Source organism: Rhincodon typus, chromosome 1 (genome assembly GCF_021869965.1).
Source record: "Rhincodon typus isolate 14 chromosome 1, sRhiTyp1.1, whole genome shotgun sequence".
In the NCBI taxonomy this organism is placed as follows: Eukaryota; Metazoa; Chordata; class Chondrichthyes; order Orectolobiformes; family Rhincodontidae; genus Rhincodon; species Rhincodon typus.
Genome location: NC_063332.1, coordinates 157,742,421 through 157,765,501, shown reverse-complemented (window position 1 = coordinate 157,765,501; position 23,081 = coordinate 157,742,421). Strand labels below are relative to the sequence as shown.

At 39.7% G+C, this 23,081-nt stretch overlaps 1 long non-coding RNA gene across 2 annotated transcripts; it reads right to left on the bottom strand.

Moving 5' to 3' along the window:
- Positions 1–582: 582 nt before the first annotated feature.
- On the bottom strand, positions 583–11,825 carry LOC125484694. 2 transcript variants are annotated; one of them, XR_007263530.1, is made up of 4 exons: positions 11,752–11,825; positions 10,947–11,040; positions 9,938–10,077; positions 583–689 (listed from the first exon to the last, which is right to left on the bottom strand). It is a non-coding gene; the product is annotated as an uncharacterized LOC125484694 (long non-coding RNA). The 2 variants fall into 2 exon arrangements; XR_007263529.1 differs by lacking the exon at positions 583–689 and having other exon boundaries at positions 9,701–10,077.
- Between the last annotated feature and the right edge of the window lie 11,256 nt (positions 11,826–23,081).

Below are 23,081 nucleotides of genomic sequence, written 5' to 3'. Positions count from 1 at the left end.
GCTCACCCATGCCACGCATGACCACATCTTACATGAAAATCCTGGATGCTACCTTGCTGAAGGGATGAGCGCATGCTGACTTAATGTCTGTGGGAATCTTACAGGGTAGGTAGATCATGACAGCAACCAATGTGCCATGTTGATTTGACACCAGCATTGCTATTTGGATCTCCACATTCAAGTTGAAACTATTTCTTAAGCTCAATCTGTTGGACACATGTTAAGTACATGTCAAAGGTAACAAACTATCACTATTTAAAGAAAACATCAACAAATTACAAGTTCATTGCTGATATGCTTCTTCTGGTTTTTGCTGCAATTCTACTGCTGTTGATGCCTTTCATAGTTGTTTTGAGTTTCACAATTGTACAGAGAATGCTGAAGCATGTGCTGAAGTACTTTTGCTGACTTGAAGGTTTCTGCACAATTATTTCACCAAGACATGCATGCAACAGGTGTTTAACTCTTTTTAAAGAGAATGAGGCCACATAAAACAGAGCGAGCTGCTTGCTGAGGAAGGACAAGGAAGAGGAGACAGACAAGGAAGGGAAACAGCTACTGAGGTAGCCATTTCTATATTGCCTGTACATGAAGAACTAATTGAAACACAGCACCAGCTAGCTCAAATCCAATCCCTCGTTCACCACTGCGCCACACTTCCCTTGCTCACAATCGCATTGCCGTCTCATCTAAAATACAAAAATGGAAGACATCACAGACTACACAGTGCAAAGCAAATTTATAAATCAAACATTTTGCCAGGCTACAAGTAAAAGTAAATTAGTCACCCATGCACATTACATTTAGCACCTGAGTTCTCAATGCCTTTGACTGACCTAGTGCTTGCACAAAAGTTGCTACCACATTAGCTGCTGATGGGGAAAGGCAAGTTGGGCTCAACTGAAAAGTGGATTAATTTAAATGGGAAATTAAGTTAAAAGTGGGATCAATTTATGAACAGATTAACAAGGAACAACAGTAGCCACTCAGCTCTTTGATCCTGCTGTGCCATTTCATAAGATCTTATTTTAACCTCAAAGCCCTGCACATCACTAATAAGACATAGGAGCAGAAATTAGGCCATTTGGCCCACCAAGTCTGCTCCACCATTCAATCATGGCTGATGAGTTCTTCAACCCCGTTCTCCTGCTTTCTACCCGTAACCCTTGATCCCCTTGATAATCAAGAACCTATCTATCTCAGTCTTAAATGTACTCAGTGACCTGGCCTCCACAACCTTCTGTGGCAGTGAATTCCATTGATTCACCACTCTCTGGCTGAAGAAGTTTCTACTTATCTCCGTTCTAAAAGGTCTTCCCTTTACTCTAAGGCTGTGCCCTCAGGTCCTAGACTCTCCTACCAATGGAAGCATCTTCCCAACATCTACTCTGTCCAGGCCATTCAGTATTCTGAAAGTTTCAATTAGATTCCCCCTCATCCTTCTCAACTCCCAGAGTCCTCAAACGTTCCTCATATGTTAAGCTTTCCATTCCTGGGACCATTCTCGTGAACCTCCTCTGAACCCGCTCCAGGGTCAGTACATCCTTCCTGAGATATGGGGCCCAAAACTGCACACAATACTTCAAATGTGGTCTGACCAGAGCCTTATAAAGCCTCAGTAGTACATCCCTGCTTTTATATTCAAGTCCTCTCAAAATAAATGCCAACATTGCATTTGCCTTCCTGACTACTGACTCAACCTGCAAGTTTACCTTGAGAGAATCCTGGACTAGAACTCCCAAGTCTCTTTGCACTTCACACTTCTGAATTTTCTCCTCATTTAGAAAATAGTCCATGCTTTTATTCTTCTTACCAAAGTGCACGACCTCACACTTTCCCACATTGTACTCCATCTGCCACTTCTTTGCCCACTCTCCTAACCTGTCCAAGTCCTTCTGCAGCCTTGCCAGCTCCTCAATACTACCTGTCCCTCCATCTATCTTTCATTTCCTTGGTAATCAAAACTCTATCTATCTCTGCCTTAAAAATGTCTGAAGACTCTGCATCCGCTGCTTTTTGAGGAAGGGAATTCCAAAGACTTACAGCCCTCTGAGTAGAAAATAAAAGATGTTTCATCATCTCTGTTTTATATGGGTGCCCCTTGTTTTTAAACTATGATTCCTAATTCTAGTTTCTCCCACAAGAGGAAACATCCTTTCTACATTCATCTGGTCAAGTCCTTTCAAGATCTCATCTCTTTCAATCAAGTCATCTCTGACTTTTCTGATCTCCCGAAGGTACAGTCCCAGCCTGTCTTGTCTTTCTTCAACTTAAAAAGATGACCAAAAGAATTGAAAGACTATATTCTGTTCTCCCAGCTCCGCCTTCTCTGTCACATTTGTTTCGATGATGGCAACTTTGATAAGGGTCCTCTGAAATGTCCACCCTCTTCCTCAACCAAGGATTCCCCACTACCCATCTCCCACACTTTGGCCCTTACCCCCTCTTTTCCCACCTACAACAATGATAGGGTGCCCCTTGTCCTTATCTACCATCCGACCAGCATCCTCATCCAAAGGATCATCAGCTGCCATTTCTGCAAATTCCAGTGGAATGCCACCACCAGACACACATTCCTCTCCCCTCCCTTGTCAGCCTTCTGCAGGGACCAGTCCCTGCAGGACAACCTGGTCTACACCTCCTCCATTCCCAATCTCTCCCTAACAGCCCCACGGCATCTTCCCATGTAATCGCAGAAGGTGCAATACCTGCTGTTTATTTCTTCCCTTCTCAACATCCTAGTCCCCAGACACATCTTCCAGGTGAAATAGCAGTTTGCCTGCACTTCACTCAATCTAGTCTACTGTACTTGCTGCTCACAATGTGGTCAGTGCAAATGAAAGAACACCACATCATTTTTCACTTGGGAACCCTGCAGTCTTCTGGACTTAATTTCAAGTTCAATAATTTTATGGTTTGACCACATTCTCCAAAGTCCTTACCCCAACCCACCCCACCCCCTATTCCCCACACCAGGCCTTGTCGTCACATAGGCTGCTACTACAAACAAATCATTGTCAGCCACTAATGATCCCCATTAGCAGCTATTCATCCTCCCAGGCTAATCTTTACCCAATCCTTTGCCTGCCCAACTGTTTTTTTCTCTCTCTGGGCTCCACCTCTGCCTGTCCTTTACTCCACTCCCACCCTACCCCCTTAACCGCATCTTCAACATAAAAACTAACCTTTTCCAAGCTACAATCAGCTCCGAAGATGGGTCACTGAACCCAAAATGTTAACTCTGCTTTCTCTCCACAGTTGCTGCCAGGCCTATTGTTTTCTGCCAATTTCTGTTTTTGTCCACAGATCCTTTTTTTGTTTGTTTGGGGTTATCAAGTGTACTGAGATGGAGGAAGCAGTGGAACTGAATTACCAGGGATATAAGGCTACGGCTGGGCATGGAGATATGGATGAGAGTGAGATCAGGGCGATAAGCATAAATATCCAGGGAGATAGTAAAAGGGGCAATAGTCATAGGGGGAGACTGAGGAAGGGCAGGGGGAGTGTCAAAGGAAGAGAAAAGGCCATCTACAATTAGTATTAGGGGGTTAAGAATAGTTTAGAAGAGGAGGATAGAGGTTGAAGAAATTGAGTGAGTAGTTAAATGTCACCACTTACAACAGATGTAGTTTCCAAAGAAGGACTCAGAAAATCAACAGTGCAAAAGCAAAGGGCCCAGATCTATGTACACATGTTTCTGCACAGCACAACTGAAGGAATCAAAACAGACACTGAGAATCACTGTTGCTTGAGCACTGATTTACTGCTTTTTCGCTGAAGGGAAAGCAATTGCCTAAAGTTACAAACAGCTATCTGCCAACCATGCCAAGGGACAACAGACATGGACAGGCAAGTAATGAATGAAGAGAAGAACCAGTGGCTTCAGAGCCCTTGAGCTCTCAATTGATAAAGTGTACAGAAAGCATTCCAGCTCTCAGCCCATAATGAAAGGCAGTGCTTGAGGCGTCTTTTGCATGACCAGAGAAGCCGTCATCCACATCTGCCACCTCCCGCAGGCAGACCTGCAGCTGTGCGGCTGAGTGGATGTCCCTTGTGTTTTCATACCAGCCTCCATACCGAGGCTCAAAATGGAAAGAATCTGCCTTCAGTGTCAATTTAGTTATGACAAGTTTTTGCAATAGTTTACAAAAAATAAATCATCCTGGAGGTTAAGACTCTAAACTATCTATAAATTCAATTAGTAACCATTGTGAATTTTCACTAATTGCATCTGTTTGCAGGCCTTCAAGGATGTTCTTAAAATCAAAGTTTTCCTTTCATTTAGTTAACATACAAGACCTGATTTCCACCATTTAAAGTATTTTGCATTTGTTGCACATAATTGAATTGATTTGTATTCACTAATCTATAGGCCATTCAACCCATTAATTTCCTAAGTGTGACTGAAACAAGTTTTATCTGTTTGCAAGCCACAGCAGCTGAATGGTTTTCCTCCTGCACCATGGTTTTATTCTGTGATTGAGGTATAACTTTAGACTCAATGACGCAATGTTGTTCGAAATCATGGAACTTTATGGGTGAAATCTTTATTTATGGCTTGATCTCATGTTCTCTCATGCCCCTGTTTGCGTTTCTAGTTCCATATAATCATGTAATATTACCATCATCATGACACAATTCTACATCATTACTTTACATGTTGCTCTACATGCAGACCAGCAAGCAGCAGAACATTTATTTGTCATTTAAACCAGGTCAACCAGGTCAGAAACCAAAACTATTTGGGGCCTGTTGATTGGCACTTCTATATACTGCCCGAGATGCATTACCACTATCAATTGGTTCCCATTCAATGTCTCACCTAAAAATATTACCTTCTACAATACCTCTTCAACTACAAATTTACCTCTCTAGCTTTACTATTCTTATATTGATTATTAAGTGACATTGGACATAACCTTAAGATTACCAGTCTAAAAGTCATGCCAATTCAATCTGTCTCATAATTTCTTAAAATCTCCTCTTAAAACCCACAGTTCCGTTCATTCTATGTTACTGATCCAAACATGAACCATGCCTTCAGGCTCATGCCTTCCGTATGCAAAATCTTCTTTGTTTTTCCCTTGTCCCCCACAGAATTCTTTCTTCTCAATGTCTTTGCGAACTTCACTTTGCCTCTTATGAAGCACTTGCTCCACAATGACAAAGTTTACAGTTTAACTGCTTCAACTTGTTTGATATCGTTGCAAACAAGCAATATGCAAAACTATGAATTCAGTACTCACATGGGCACTTTGTATGGTATGTTGCCTCCTGTTTCTTTCCTAATTGTCAGTCACCCATTTGCTTTCTTCAGTAATCACTTTGACTGTGGTGATCACTCTCTAAAACATGAATTCTCAGCTGCCAATATATCAGTGATATTTCTCATACCAGCAGTCAATCCTAAATGCATGAAGCTTCAGAAACATCTTACATACTGCAGTTTGCCAGACATCATAGGACAACTAAGTTATTTTCCAGAGTTTTGTGATATATCATATGGAATACAAACTCAGGCTGATCACAGCTCCAGGCTAAATTTCCCATTATAGCCTGAAGTCCTAGCGAGTCCATCTTCTATGCATTCCTGCATTTTGCATTCTTGTAGTCCCTTGTAGTTCATGACTAATATCTTGACAGCACAAAGTTCTGGTGTAGTTCTGACCTTGTGCAAAACAGTCAGAAGCAAATGTAGAGTTCCAAAGGTGGAATGACAAAACAAACTGCTTTAACAATTGCCTCCCACTTGGAGGAATCTGAATTTAAAGATATCCAGCTGTTTCAGGAACTTCTCACCTCTGCCTTGAACAGCTCAGCCTGACAGCTGCTGCATCTTACGAAACTGTTTCCTTAGAAACAGCAGCAGCCCAACTTCCAGACACTGAGGTGGAATTCACCACTGGGTCTCACCTTAATGTTTGTGACAGAGCTCAGTGGGTAGTCGACAGAAGCATGAGAAAGCTCAGGGTGGTGGTGGAGAGAAGGGTTGATAACACTTTAAAGTGAATGTCAGGTGGAAATTTTTTCAGCTTAGCTTCCTTTGCACAGCAAAGTTGTTAACATTACTGCAGTACGTTAAGCAAGGAAATACAGTCCCAATAATATCTAGTGAGAATCACAATCACATTTTTTATTTTACATATTAAAGTGGTGAAATTCAGAATCCCATGTTTGCATTTATACTTTTCCTTCCTAGCCATAAAGAAGAAGTTTTTTTTTTGCTGCTCAGGTACAGTATTCATATCATGCTTCAACAGTTCTCAAAAGCAATATTTAGAGGGGAAATGATTAAAGTTGACTGCAATAATTTGAAATATAAATCTAGTTCTAATACCATTTTTCGCTTTGCATGATCCTAATTGTTTATTTACTTCTCTCCCAGCATCTTAAATATCAATCTCCCTTAATATTAAACAGAACATTTTTAAAAATCTTACGTTGGGAAATATGGCTGGCAGAATCTCTAAAATTACAATGTAGACCACACTACCATGGGTAGTGGTTGAAGTGAATAGCATAGGCACATTTAAAGTGAAGTTGCTGGAGGGAGAGAGAAATAGATGGAATGAGATATAGCCACTCGAAAGATGTTTGAGAGTGGCAACCCCTAGAAAGAACATATGACTTGTTTCTAACTTGTAGATGCGATGTAATTCTCTGGGACATTAGACAATTATATCGATTGAAAGTTTTTTTTTAACCTGCACAAACATATCATAAAAATTACTGAAAGCAATTAGAATGACATTGTGTTATCAATGACAAAAATAATTATTTCAAATTCTTGTGTCCTCTACGTTCCAAAAAAAATAGATTGTGGATTACTTTATAAGGAGTCCAACTTTAGACCTACTATGTAAAGAACATCACAGCAGCAACAGGAAGTACGAGCAGGAAATGTGTTGTACTTCATGGTTTCTTCTTTCAGTACTCCTAAAAGGACAGACATTGTGTATAAAGCGAAAGCTGTCTAGCAGATCTCACAAGACCAGCTCTACAGTTTTGCGCAATCCAACTAGTCTTCATTTGTTTCCTGAGACATATGAAATAGTTTATCTTTAACAAATTTTGTTAATAAAGTACAGTTATAATAGTTTTTGCAGTTTTCATCATGTTATTGTATTAAAATGAATGTTCAAGTTTACAATGTTGTGTCACATTACTGCAGATGAGTGGATTTACCCTGAAGTGATTTTTGGTCAAATTTTGTAATAAGTAATTTGAAGTTTAAAGTCACGATTAGACTAATGATAAACTATTTAGTCTAAAGGATCTCAGTTATTGAATTCTATTTAAAAGAATAATGGCACAATTTATGTGAGAAACAAGTATTTTACTTTTTCTTTAGAAATGTAATTACGTTGTGATATGCTAAACCGGATGACAAATGGGTTTTCCCTTTATTTTTTAATAGAAAACCGCTTGTGGAAAAGTCCATTTATTCAAAAATATGGACCCTTTTGAACATGATCATGAGATTGAACAGGTTTTAGAATATATGAACTCATGAGATCTAGAAAATTAAACATAGTGGCTTAAACACTCACCAGAATGGAGTAAAACTGCACATTGAAAACACTTTTATTCATATAATCTAACTTACTAATCTCTTTTTCACTAATCATGAGGAATTGTTTAAGGTTGAGAAGAAAGGAAAAGCTGATAACTAATACTTTGTAATTCCTATAAGCAGCACATTGTTTTCCAGTAAAACACTTATTGTGCACATTCTCATTCTCAGCTGTGTTGATATAGGGAGAAGCAACACTTCCATTTGGCCTCCCATTTTAAGTGTTCTCAGGTCAAAACTCATTGAAGGCTAAAGCTTCTTGCCTTCTGTTCTGGCAAAGATCCTTCGTAGGAAAGGCTTACTTTACAATAGTGTATTGATGAAGTACCATTATTCTTGAATTGTATGGATGAGTCTGATAAAATAAAATGTTGGTTTTCTAGTTAATTTACATGATTAGTTGGAAGTCCACAGGTATGCTTTTGTTAAATTGATGAAAGAACACATTTGGTATTTTAACAAAACAACAGCCATTTGTTGAAAGGGTTGCTGAGGTTAACAATAATAAAAAATCTGCTGAGCAAAATCCTCTGTTGTATCTAGTGTCATGATTGGTCACTATGGTAACGCTAATGTTTAAGCCAGAAGCTTGAGAATAGCTTCCCTACTCAACAGAACTTAGCATCTAGCTGGCATTTCAGTGTTTGAGTTGGGGAGTCTGTGCTGTTGGAGATATAGAGCTAAATTTTCCAAAAATTTGGCTGTGTCAACTTTTGGAATTTTCATGCAGAATTGTCTCTGTGAGGTCTATTGAGATTTCTTGCACAATTTTATACTGCTCACCCCACTGTCTCATCACCTTTCCCTCATGGCACCTCTTACACTATCTTGTGCTCACCAATAACAGAAGCGTATGCTTCTTCTGGGTTCCCCAACATTGCATGATATTTTATAGTCCAGCCATGCCCCAGGTCAAACACTGCCAGCCAGGAATTGTCTTTCACAGTTTTAATGTGGGGAGAATTGCCCTGGATTTAACTCAGAGACATACATTGGCACCCTGCTTGCTGCTAGGGTCCTGGAAGTCCTGGTGGACAGGCTGTGGACACGGGTGCCATCCTCTTTTCAGCTCTACCTGAGGACACTATGGTATCAGACCCTGCCAGCCTGGTCTGAAGTTCCTCACCAGGTCAATGAGGTGTCCAGAGCAACATTAAGCAGCGCAGGGAGAAAGTTAATGACCTTCTGCACTTCGCAAGGGTAAATGTCATTATCTTCACTGTGCTACCTCACACTTACTCTAACTCTGCCACTGCACGCACACTTGTCACCAGGGCTTATGGCATCCCACTTTCACTTGTGTAAACAACATCTTTGCCCAGTGACTCCCATCCACTCCATTCCCTCAAACAACTTATCCCTTGGTGTTTCTTACTCATACATTCATAACATCTCATCTTCTTTCTCTCTCCTGCACCTATACTACCATCTGTATCCATCACTTTCATCCAACTTAATACCTGCCCTTGTCTCATACCAGGCCAAAATAGTCCACAATAGGGCAGACAGGGCCAATGAAAGTGATGGAGCACCCAACATTCATCTGCTCATCCATTACAAGGAGAGGATCCATGCCCTAGTGCAAGAGGATAGAGGGTGATTATGTGGTGATGCCAAAAATTCTATGGTTCAGCAGCTAAGTAAGATTCATTGTCAAGTGCTGTGCAACTGTCACGCTACCACTTCTGGCAACATAGGCTTAATGTACTCAAGTCTCTACTCCTGTTTTTCACTCATTCCCTCTTTTTGCAACAATGAGTAGCATCTGTACAGTCACTGCCCTGAAAAGCGCAGCCCTTCCAGTCAACACTCCTTCCTCTAGCTGTGAGAGAAAAGATACAGACCCCTCAAAGCAAGTACTGGCAAGGCTGACGACTGCTCCTTCAGCTCAGATACTCATAGCTCTTTGTATACTTTTGCTGGATTAGGTTTGGTAACACAATCTGGTGAGCACATCAATGGCCCATCTCTGCAGTTGGCTGAAGAAGAATAGCCAGAGCTCAGAAGTCTGCCAGACAGCAAACACCTGGTCACCCAGGCAAGAGAGGACCTCATAGTGTTGGTCATAAATAACTTCATCAAAACGTGCAAGGTGACACAGAGACAGCTAGAAGGTTTATTGGAGACTATTGTGCATATGACATTTGTGGACTTCTCCAAGCGTTGATTCAGTTTCCCAACTATGTCTCTATCATGTCTGCATCTGGCTATGTCTATGGACAGGTTGGTAGTTACTATGGAGACGCAAACTCTGTCTCTGCCTGATACCTGTACCAATCTGCACTCCATCACTGTAGTCATTATGTTTGCAACCAGTGACAATGTGAGAGGGGGAGCGATGAACCTTGTTCTTATTCCACATACCCCGTCCTCGCAAAGAGGTGTGTTGCTGCTGGTAGGTAGGTAACAGAGGAGGAACCACATTCAGGCTTCCAGAAGCTTTCCTTCAGGATACTACCAAGATGTCCAGTCTCTCCACCTTTGTATTGCCTGTGACCCTCGACCTGTGGAAGTTCAAGACGAGGATAGTAAATCTGCATCTGGCCAGGACAGTCTCAGATCTAGCAACCAATAGCTGTGGCATCGCCTGCCCAAAACTCTGAGATCACCAGGCTCCACTACAGATCAGGCTCCTTCCCTCAGCTGTGGACCTGAGAACTATACCTAAATGTATTAGAGAGGGAAAGGAAAATAAAGCCTTTCGGAGGATAATAGGAAACAATTGTAAATGGAAAAATGCATTAAAAATATATGTTCATTTTTGATCATTAGCTGTGTGACTGACTGTCATTGTAGCCTAATGTATAAGATTAAGGGTGTAGAGATATCCTTAGAGCTGCATAATGTTAGAACCCTGCCTAAAGGAAAGCTAGTCTTTCCATATTGTCCATTCTAGCATGAAACATTGGCATTTTTGAATGAGGGAGCATTAGATGTTGTAAAGGTTTCCATCAGTTTGAAACGTTAATTTTTATTCAACAACAGGGAAAATGAAGAAAGAACAAACCAGTATTCTGAATTTGTTATTGGATTAGAAAGGGAAAACTGGACCCTGCAGCATTAATACATTTACAAAATGAAGGAAGATAATTATCGAATAGAAACACTCTTTCCAACCTCCTCCCATAGCCTTGTCTTGTTTGTCTCCTGTTTAATTTGCTATTAGTATAAAGGACCCATTACTTCCCTTTCCCACTTTAATTAACACCCATTTTGCCTCTCTTTTTCTCTTACTCCATTATTAATAACACCGTTATCTTTTGCACTAGGCCTTTATCTCTGTCAAAATTACATATAAAAACATTTTCCATCAACCTTCTATTTCTTAACAAGAGTTATAACTGATTTAAGAAGTTAACTCTGTTTCTCTCACCTCAGATGCTGCCAGACTTGCTGGGTTTCTCCAGCACTCTCTGTGTTTGCTCATCATGTTCCTGCTTATCCTTGGGTAATGTATTAGATATGAACTGGTTGAACATAAAAATGTAAGGTTCAGCAAGCTTGTACTTTCAATGAACCAAACATAATTCACAATACCACAAACTGTCACCAATTCATTTAAAATTCTAACAAACATCCTGCAAAATTTCAACAGTTAACAGATGATGCAAATTCAGAATGATGTCTGTGTGCGCTTGGTTGTGCATATCTTTTTAACTATATTGTAAGAATACAAATCAGAACTTAAATATTTTAAGGTGACAGACAACTCTCAATGATCTTGATATCTGCTTGTTATGAACTGCAGTTGATATGTGACTTAATGAGTACAAGCAAGGAACTTCAGGGAGTCCCTGCCAGATTGTTATCAGTTACTAGGCTAAAGATCGGGATAATGAAAGCTCTAGATTGATTGAGATGGATGAAGCTAAACCAAATGGCCAGATTTCATTTTGAGAGATGTAATATCAGTTCTGTGTCAACAGACGTTGACAGAATTAACTGCCAGAATGAACACAGAATTGAAGGTTGTTACTGAACATAATAAAATGCAAGTGTACAGTGTAATTGTAAACATGCATCTACTTTATTATTTAGTGACACTTTATTCTAAAATAATCCCTTGCCTGTTAAACACTCCTATATATGCCCATCAGCGTTATCCAGAAATGGTACTTTTCCTTAAGCTATGTAACTGATCACAGCAAGCCATGATTTGTTCAATTTAAGTAACCTACCTGTATTCACATTACAGCATGCACATTAACAAAACAAATAACTGACTAGATGTGCAGAAGAATTTACAATCGTGTTGATAAGTTGATATTTTGTGTCTTTGCAAATGAGAAACTTTGCTCCTTATTTCATTTTCCAACTGAAAGTTCAAAATCCTATACTATAGAAACAATCAACCCTAACAATGAATCCTTCAGTTTCTATCTAAGAAACCCTATCACAGAACGCTCCAGCCTCATAGTTGCTTGTGTTTCTATACTGTTATTTTTCACAATGTTCTGATATTGAACAGTGTATTTATTCCTGTGAATGAACCAGATTACCATGCAAGACTTCAAAAAGCCTGCGTCACCTAATCAGCAACCATTACAGGTACAAAAATGAATCCTTGCATGATGAAATGTGTGATAAGCATATAACTTCACATTCATTATAACCACAATATTGCTGTCGTATTTTTTTCCTAGGTGACATAATTGCAAGGTAATGGATTCAATATACCTTAAAATCTCTTGGAATTATCTGTACATTAAAGAATAAAAGTAACACAAACTGCTTTAGATTTAAAAACCCACAAACAATCAGGTTTATTTAATTCTCCCCTTGCATAATAACTTTTTTGCTAAAATAAACCTTTGCAACTTTGTAAATTTATTTAACGATTAAAGTGACTGCAGTAGAATATTTCCCAAGTGCTCAGCTATAAAGCAGCACAGAATTCTTGCAGGAGAATGTTTCAAACCATCCATATTCTCCTGATGTAAAGCTGCACTTCTAATTTTCATTGAAAGTGGATGGAGGTACACAAGACTTTAATTTAAAAGTGTCTTGCAATAACTTGTTGTGTCCAGGACATGCAATTACATTATACCCTTGCCATCTGTCTTAGGACCTTATATTCATCCATTAATATTGTAAATACAGGCTTGAAATGCAACTGTGATGAGGTATCTTCTAATGTTTGTTTTATCATAGTAGAATCTTTATCTTGTTGGGAAGTTGCCTTATTTAATGTATATATATCAGCAGTATCTCTTTTTTTTATTAAGACAAAAGATTGTACTAGTTGAAAAAAATTTATCATGTAAAACACAATAATGATATGACATTGGCATGTTGCCAAGAAGTTACGGAAAAAAAGGTGAGTAGGAAAAGGGCATTTATTTATTTGTAGTTTAGAGTTATTAAAATTCTTAGCACGGAAAATACCAATTATAGCAAGCCTTGAAATGTGTCAGTTTAAAGTAATCTATTCCTGGTTTTTCAACACAGCAATGAAAAAAAAACTGCCAGATGCTACTATTAGAATTTTGGTTTTCAGGTCTGTGTAAGAGGTGAAAAAAATTGACCCAAATATGATTTCCAGTCCAATAGAAGGAAAATACCACAGTACAGAATCATCCAAAATATTCATTCCAGTATGGATATCAAATATTCAAGTGTAAATAAGCAGCTAATTTGTCAGCTCTTCTAATATCAATAGCTGCCTATGGAAACATTACCAATGACAACATCATAATTTTGAAGATACAAAGGAATTTTTATGCTTCGTTTTTATGCTTCGCACACATTTGAATCTATTTACAGATATTAGCAGAAGTTAATAGCATTACAGAGAGCTAAGGTCAACAGACAACTGAATGTGTGATTTGAGATTCAGTGTGCATACAGTGGAAACAGTGATTACAAGACACTTTCACTTCATACCTAGCCAATCCAATGTTCTTTTCAAGCTATCTTTAGTATTGACTATAATCCCAAATCTATATCCATCATTAAGTTGTTCTAGCTTCCACAATGATGACAATTTTATTTGTCTCAGAACAAATGGCCTTGAACACCACCTTTGTGGAAATGTCCTTGCCAATGTCCATTTATGAAAAAAAATGCATTGCGTTTAAATTAAGGCATTTTTCTCTGCGTAAAATCCTTCTTTTCTTACTTAGTGAAACTTTAAATGAGGATTAGGATCTTACAGTAATTGAAAAGCCCCATCAATATGGAGTCCAGTGCAGTTTCATTACAACTGCAACAGCAGCTGGTTGTCGAAGTGTTACCATTTATGATTCAGAGTGGCTCTGGAAACAGTTCTGCATCAAAATGGTTGCCAGCTGACTTCAAATAATCATACAAACAATATATCTGATGATGAAAAGAATCCCTTCTATAAACCAACATAAAAAGATTTCCTTAGTTTAGAAACAACAGTTTGTTATGATAATGACTCTTATTATTTGTGAGATAATTTATACCTGCAAAATCTGATGAGGGTGCATTATCGAAGATATAGTAGGTACACATTTCATCACCTATTTCCATTCAAAATTGAAGTGAAAGGCTAAATGGATGGGCTTTCTTAATTTAAGTATTTATTACCCTATTTATGTATATTGTAATTCCTGACCACTGGGATTTCTGAAGCATTTTTTGAGCTATTAAAAAGAATTATGGGAAATGCCAAACAAGTATAACATACTCTTTATTGCTTTGTTAACAGCTGTGTCCTATGCAAATTAAATTGTTTCTACCTCATTTGATAAAAACACAATAAATCAGAAATGCAAAGGGTGGCAGCACTTGTTAGCTATGACTCTTCGAGCTTGCATCACAGCCAGACTGATTATTCTAAGCAGGTCAATTGTTCTGGCTGACATAGAATCTGAAATTAAAAGATGAAAAAGTGAAATAGCTTTATTGCGAGCATAATTGAAAGCCTCTAGGAGTCTTTAACTGCATTGTGCATGATGAATACCTTCTTCCTTTTATTACTTGAGAAAGAATATGTGGCATTACAGATGGAAGCTTCATGTACACGATGACTTCTGGAAATGTTGTGATTGCTATGTTTAATTCAGCTAATGTGGTATACATTTGAAAATAGTTTGTGACATTGATGTATGATATCATTTACATTTTCTCAGATGGCAAAGTTATCTGAAGAATTAGATCAAATGAAAACTGTACTCACTATGCATTCGAAAAGTAATATAGTTCCTCAGGTAGAAATGGTCATATTCATTGTTGGGGTTGGCAGGTTTTATGGTAATAAAATACATAGCTTTCAGCTCTCAGTGAGAAAGAAAAATAATTTAGAGAGCAAATATTTTCATTTGTATGTTCAATATATATCAACTAAAAATGCTTATATTCTGCAATTCACAAATTTAGGTAATTCTTGCACACTCCAACATATTTTTGAGGCAATTTTTTTTTCTGATCGAGACCTGAGGTTTCCTACTGCTGCCATCATCTCTAATTTTGGAACAAATCTCTCCAAGCATCCAGACTGTTTCTTTGTTATCAAGTCACACTGGTTTACTGCCTGCCCTCTATTTCCGTCAGTCCCTTTTCAAGCTTTGAAAATCTGCAAGTCCTTTCACATTTCCAACCACTATGTCCAGAGCATCTGAAGCTGCTGAAGTTCTTGCCAAAACATAGAATGCATTATCTTTCCTGTCTCAATTCAAAGAAGAGCAATTTTTCTCCCTACCAGAACTGTACAATTTTACATAACTTGTACCACAGGCCCTCTATCTCTTGTTCTGCCATGTGTTCATTTACCTTCCCCTTAAATGCATTTATGGTATTTGCCTCAATTTCACCTTGAGACAGGAGTGTTTCACATTCTCACCACTACTTTGATTGATAGGTTTCTCCTGAGTTTCTCACTAAATTATTACTGAATATTTCTGTTTATGTCCTCCAGTTGTGGCTTCTGTCAAAGATGGTAACATTTTCTCTATGGACACAATTAAGGTATGGATAGAGGTTTGTGGAGTGAGGTGTCCTGTAAAATTCTCTGAGTGGCCTCCCTGTCCATACATCTGATTGTAATTTTGCAGGAAAGTGAGCGAGGCCTAGTGCAACTTTCCTAACCTCTGGCCAATTGTAAGGGCTATCTCTCATGTTGCCACAATTATTTTGGGGTGGGTTCAGGGATGGTAAATGTCTGGTAGTTTACTTGGGTTAATCCTGAAATGGGAATCTTCTCCTTTAAGTAATTCCTTTCCACTTCGGGCATTCCCTCCCCAAGTTCTGTCCTTGCAGATGCTCCGTGCCACCTGGCCTTTCCATCAAGGGTCCCATCACCCTAACTGGCTTCATCTTCCTAATGTGAGATTCTCCTTTACCCCACCTTGACCTACCTCATGCTGGGCACTAATTGAGCAACTACTTGTAGTCCAAGTTCTGGCCACTGCTGCTGCTGGTGTTGCTGGGACTTACAGTTGCCAACAGATCAGTTTGGCTGGTAGTTCTCCGAAACAGGATTCCTGCCTGAGTGAAAGGCAAAAGCCCTAATAAATGTCCCTTGTGGTGTTAAATGTCTGAAGAGCTGCCAGAATTGGCTGAAATATATTTTCTGTGGTGGAGTGGAAAATCCTGCCACCTGTAATACCCTGTCCCAAGTTTACCCTTTCAAATCCTTTGACAATCTTAAACAGCTTTATTCTGGTCACTCTACAGCCTTCTCTTTTCTTGACGAAAGTATCATCACCACTACATTCTAGTAACACGATCACTTTAGGATATTTCCTGTGTCTCTTCTTTCGAACAATGCACCCTCCCCGTTCTCCTATGAGGATTAGAGGTCCTCCTTCCAATTTCCCCCTCCAGGCAACTGAAGCTTTTCACTTACCATGTCCCCTTTCAGTTTCAAAAGTCACCCTCTCCAAGAATTTTCTCAGGCATTCTTCCTTCCCATCTTCCACCTCTCTTCTAAACAGTATTCTTTTACATCTGTCTACTTTCCGAGGTAGTGTTTCTTCCATCATATCTTTTCTCACAGTCATTATCCCTCTCCCCCAGCTTCTATTGCAAGACATTATTTATTCACCTCCATCTTTTCTCCCATTATTATCCTTACCTTCCCGTTTCTTTATCTTCCAGTCATTCTTCCCGCTTCTCTCCTGGACACTGATTCTTCCTCATTCATCCCTGTGCCCGGGAACTATCTGCTCTTCCCTGTATCCTCCAACAGATGCTGTAGGTTTTTGTTCATCGCTTTCTTTCTTGGGACAAAAGTTTCCATTTTTCTACTTGGTAGGTAACAAGTGCTACACAGGGACCAGGCGATGTCTATTTCAAAAAGAATCAATCCATCCATTGTCTTATGATATTCAATGGAGTTTCCATCACTATGTTCCTCTCAAACAACATCCTGAGGATTACCACTGTCCAGAAATTGGACCAGCCCATATAAATGTAGTTGCTACAATAGCAGGTCGGGACTGGGAGTTCTGTGGCAAGTACCTTATCTCCTCAGACCCTGAAATTCCATCTACATGGTAAAAATCAGGATGTGATGGAATACTGTTCACTTGCTGGTTGTGTGCATCTCCCACAACACTCAAGAATCTTGGCACCATCCAGAGCAAATCAGCATACATGTGTGGCATACCACCTGTGGTATAAAGCAGCCTGAGGATCTATACCACTGTGTTGTATGAGCAATCCTCACTTCTGACCAACATGTTGTATAACTGCTAGTGTTCACCAAGTGGTAGGCTTGCTGTCACCATCGTCTTTTACCGCATGGATTTACAAGGTCCAGTTAGTCTAGCATGGTAGAGGAAAAACGTTCTTTTCTTAAATGAGATGTAATTTATTGCATGCTAGCAATGAAATACAAGTTACACTGATATAACAAACATTGTAAAGGGACAATGAGGATGATCTGGATGGTAGGTCTTATCCTTTGAGATCCTAAAGTGCTGTCTTGCTAAATTAATATGACACTATCACGGTAGGTGGTGCTTAAGGTACTGATCAGTATCCACTCTTTCAGACTCTTACTCTTTTATACTTCAACTCCTATTACGTTAAACTTTCATTCCCTCCACTACTGATGTACAATGACAGCACTAAGTAATATCGGTAAGACTCACTACAAAAACATATCCAGACTCCTTCAACAGCCCCACCCAAATCCAAGATCTCTATCTCCCAGAAGGCGAAGGACAACTGATGCATTGTTCCCCCACCAAGCCACAGAACATCCTGGGTTAGATCAATGTTCTTATTCCTTTCGTATAACTTGGGCAAAATCAGAGGAACACAGAAAGGAAATGATGTCACCTGCATATTCTGTCTCACTGAAAAAGATGTTTGTGCAATCCTGGAGTTGAGTAGCTGAGAGGTGTTGCAGCTTATTTCAATAAACCATGTTAAAAGCCCTAGGTACATTCACTGAGTGAGTGTTACACCACCAAAACTGAGTCAAATTAGAAAGAAATCCAACAAGGGTGAAAAGTTACAGATGCTCTCTCAGCAACCGATTCAGGAATAAACTGATAACATACTCAGCCAGCAAGCCAGTAATTCTGGTCTATCAGGATTATGTTCGGTTTAAAGTAGCAATTAGGTGGTGTTCTGTTTGCCCAATGCAGAATGACCATACTCAAAAGCAATGCAGCAGAAAACAGCCAAATAAATTCTGAAAGCAAATACCTGGAATGGTGGAAATATGAAATACAAACAGAATTTTATTGGATGCACTCATTAAGTCAGACAGCTTCAATGAAGAGTGACAGTACGATTAACATTTCAGGTCTATGCCATTTATTGGAACTGGGAGATGAAACATAAGGTCTCAGATACAATCTTTTGGTCTACCTTGTCTTATTATAATGAATGCCATTCTCATTCTGTTATTCATTCATATCCTTTCTTCTAATTACAAACCATTCTGCTTTCTTCATCACCAGCAAGCTCCCTGTACGACTGTCCCCCACCTCATATATACTACACCGTTTCCAATTTATAAGTTGTTCATATGTGGCATTTCCTATTTCTGATCAAAGGTCAATGACCTTAAGTGATTTTTTTTAAAATCCACCTTATTAGTGATTTTTGAAACAATTTAAAATGCTGGAACAATCCCAAGATTTCATTATAAGATATCGAAATGACATGTGGTGCTGTATCTAATCGTAGGACAAGAATATGTAATTGGTAGAGGGATATGGATTTGTATAATGGTGGTAAAGAGATGAATGCTCAGCATGATCTTGAACTTGAACCAAAACACTAAGCCAATTTTGTTGGATTAAATGGTCTATGCAGTTCTTAAATCCTTTTCCCCATGTCTCTGAGAAAAGCACATACGTCAGAAATGTTGTTGCCAGTACAGTTCAAGCTTGATAATTGGGATGACTCAATGGAAATTAAATCACTCTCAGCATCAATACTAATTTAAATTCACTGAGTCCCCAAACTGTCCACTGTAAATAAATATTACCATATCAACCGAGTGTCAGCAGCACCGAGAAAGATGCGTCTGCCAAATCAGTATCGAATCTGTGAATCTTCACATCCTGTTATTAACACTTAAGTCATTCATTTTGTCTTCTGTTTCTCATCATTAGCACTGCGTTATTTGAATGTCATTTATGAAAATATATCAATTCTATGCAGTAAATTCCCAGCTGCAACATTGGGATCAGTAGTACCCCTAGTTCTTTTGCTTTGGGTGATGTTTTGAAAGGTTGCCTCTGAAGCTTGTGTATACTACAGCATAGCCCATGCTGGAGATAATTTGGGGAAGATGTTGGAATGGGGTTTGGGGGCATCAGAAGTATGCAGAGAGGGACATGCTGGCAAGCGACTCAAAAAGTTGATTCGATGCTGCTAATCCAGCTTCTGCCCTCTCTTAAACAAACAATGTTGAACATGCATTCAGCAGCATGATGTCATCCAACATCCCCTTATTCCTAGCCCACTAGCAATACTGAAGTACTACAACTGCACTCAAGGTAACTATTGATTCATTTCTATTAGTTTTGCTTGAATTTGTAGAGGCCCTTTGTGCTTTGAAGAATTGGCTAAAGTTAATGAATTCTCCAGAGTGCAGCACTGCATTTGGAGAAGGCCTTGATTGAGTTCAAGGGCTCTTATCAGTTGTAGGAGCTGTTATTCCCATTCTCTTCAGACTGCAGCATGAGAAGCAGGTTGGAACAGAGAATATCCGGCAGTTGCTAGAGAGGGGTGTGGTGGATGAAGAGGAGAAGGGGATCTTACCACGTAAGGCCACCCAGAAGCATTTCAAATCCATCAGCTCAAGCCAGGACCAATGTGAACATTGTGCTTTATGAAAGGGGTGCTCACAGAATTCTGCTGCCCCTTGGGACCAGACATCCAGCCTCAAAGCAAATCAGTGAGGGGATGCCAGTAGCTGTCAAGGATATTCATCACCCTGAATTTCTGAACATCAGGGTCCTTCCAAGCTGGAACAGGTGTCATCTAGAACATGTTGCAGTGCATTATCCAGACTTTCAGCAGAAGTGACAGATGCCATGACAAGAAAGTTCAATATGTTCTCTCTGGCAACAGAGAAGTAAGCTACACTGGCAAAAGCCTTCAATGGGATATCATGATGTGGAGGTGCCAGTGTTGGACTGGGGTGGACAAGGTCAGAATTCACACGGCACCATGTTATAGTTCAACAGGTTTATTTGAAATCACAAGCTTTTGGAGTGCTGCTCGGAACACTGCTTAAAATGCTGCTCAGAGCACTGGTCTAATTGTTCCATTTCATTACATTTTTAAAGTTAAACTTTTTTCACATGAGAGGTGGGTATCAATGGTGAAGGCATCATTTCTTGTCTTCCCTAAGTGCCCAGAGTGAATTGTTGGACCACTTCAGAGGGCAGTTAAGAGTCAACAATATTGTTCTGTGTCTGGAGCTTGACATAGACCAGGCCAGGTACAAATTGGCAGACTTCCTTCACTAAAGGACATTAACAAATTGGATTAGATTTTGCAATAATCAGTAATGGTTTCATTGTCACCATGGCTGAGACCAGCTTTATATCTCACATTTATTGATTGAGTTTAAGCTTCACCATTTGTACTAGTGGGATTGGAATCCACAATTGCAGAGCAATAATCTGAGACTCTGGGTTACTTGGCCAGTGACATTACGATGACGCCATTGTCTCCATCGTTAAGGTTTCTACTTGCTGAATATGAAGTTGTTATGAAACTGAGCATGGCAGAATGTGCTGAGGGATGTCCATTATCCTAGCAGGAGTCTTGATGCTTTTATTTTGCACCAGTGTGCTGTTCCTTCAGTCTTCAACAACCATAGTAGAGCAGAGTTGCTGTTGATGGGGTTATTCACTTTGCACATGTTGATGGCTCAAATCCGCACGCTAGTTTAATATGGTCAGTGTGATTACAATAACAGCCAGGGTTCCATATGAAACAGAACTGAGCAGGCCATCAAAGCCTTGAACTAATGATTCTGCTGTCTGTCCAGAGCTCTCCTTCTTCCTAGAGTAGATGTCCTGATTTGTGATGCCCTACTGTACCCTCCAAAATCTGACCATCATGAGGACCCAGCCTTTGCCACCCTGGATATCAAGAGAAACTCAGAAGCAGGAGGTGGAAGTGGAACAAAAAGCCGAGGAGAACCATGAGGAACAGGAACAGGCAGAGGACGGAAGAGTAGCAGGAGGAAAGAAGGAGGCAACTTGACTGCCCACTTTCCAGCCCGACTATCCATTTGCTCCACACTATTCATTCAACTACAGTTTCATTGACCAGAGCACACAATTGTACAAAAATCAATATTACCAAGTCTCTAGTACAGAATGTCATGTCATTTTGTTGGTCATAATGCGATAAAAACCACTAAAGAAGCAACTGTTCCAAACTACTTTCATCCACAAATTACCTAATGCCTTATAAAAGTCATCTAATGAATGTTACACTTATCTTTGATGACTGTCTACTATGTGCCTTTTGAAGAATTACACCTTATGTTCTGTCTGGGCACCCTACAGCCCGGAAGACTTAACATTGAGATCTCTAATTTCAAATAACCTTCCCACCCATCCCCCAGCTCCCTTTCCAGCCCCACCTCCTCCCTTCTATTCCGCCTTCTGAGCCTTCCTTCCAACCACCAACCGGATTCATCTCTCCCATCGACCAACCAGGTCGTACCTACTACCAGTGCCCACCTCTCACCACCATTCCCCTACCCCCATCCCCACTCTCTTTATCTGCAGCTCCCCCTACCCCCACATCCAACCCTAAAGGAGGGTAATACTAAAAACGTCATCTTCTCCTTTCTTCCAGGTGCTGCCTGGTTTTCTTTGTTCTTCCAGCCTCCTGTTTGTTCACCTAGGATTCCAATACCTGTCTCTAACCATGTGCTTTTCCTGCCATGTACTCCTACCTGGTGTTAACACAGTGAGTGCAGCATGGCAGCCGGAAGGTTGCTGACTTTCAGAAGATTGCAGATGGCGTTTGTGAGAGACCTTGAGCAGTTCCAGAAAGTCCAGTTTCAAACATCATGGTGGCAGCTGTCTGGCTGGCAGGGGTGGGAGCAAAAATTTTAGCTGATGATGTGAAGGCAAAGGAAAGCAAATTGTGAGGATGAAAGTGTCTGAAAAAGGATGCAGATAGGTTAAGTGAATGGGCAAAAATTTGGCAGATGAAATCTGGCAGGTTTTCCATGTTGGCAGGAAGACCAAGAAAGCAAAATATAACTTTGAATGGAGGGAGACTCCACGCTGCAGTATAACAGGATATGGGTGTCCTTGTACATGAACCATGAGGAAGCTAGCTTACGGCCACATAAAATAATTAAGAGGGTAAATAGAATGTTAGCTTTGATTGCAATAGAGACAGAGTATAAAAATAAGGAAGTCTTGCTAATGCTGTATATATGTGATGTGGAGATGACAGTGTTGGACTGGGATGGACAAAGTCAGAAGTCACATGATACCAGGTTATAGTGTAGCAGATTTATTTAATATCACAAGCTTTCGAAGCGCTGCTCCTTCATCAAGTGAAGTCATTGTTGGACTGTAAGCTGGTGTAATGTGACTTCTGGTAATGGCTGTATAGACCATTGGTAAGACCACACCCAGAGTACAATGTACCTTTTTACAAACCAGATGTTTTTAAGTGATGCATGCTAAAAGTGGGCTCATCTTATACTAATGATGCTAGGGCACCATTAAAAATAAGTGCAGATGAATAGTACATTGTGATCTCTGGGACTAATATCTGACCTTATGTAATATTTTCCCTTTTGTTATGTCATGTTCAACTTTTTTTATATAGATCTACTCCTGAGTTTCTTCTTTAAAATTTATTTCACTTTTAGTTAGGAAAATTTTTAGAATGCTCCATAAAACTTAGCAGTTTTCAGAAATGCAAAAGGACTTTGCCTTTTGTTGTGCAGACATAGACAAAGCTAATATTAGAAATGAGGTCTTAGCTTTCGTGTAGATTTGATAAGTTCATACGGAGACATAAATGCTGCAATCAGATCTGATAACTCCTGTAAGAATATAGAATTCAATATATCATTTACCCTCCTCAT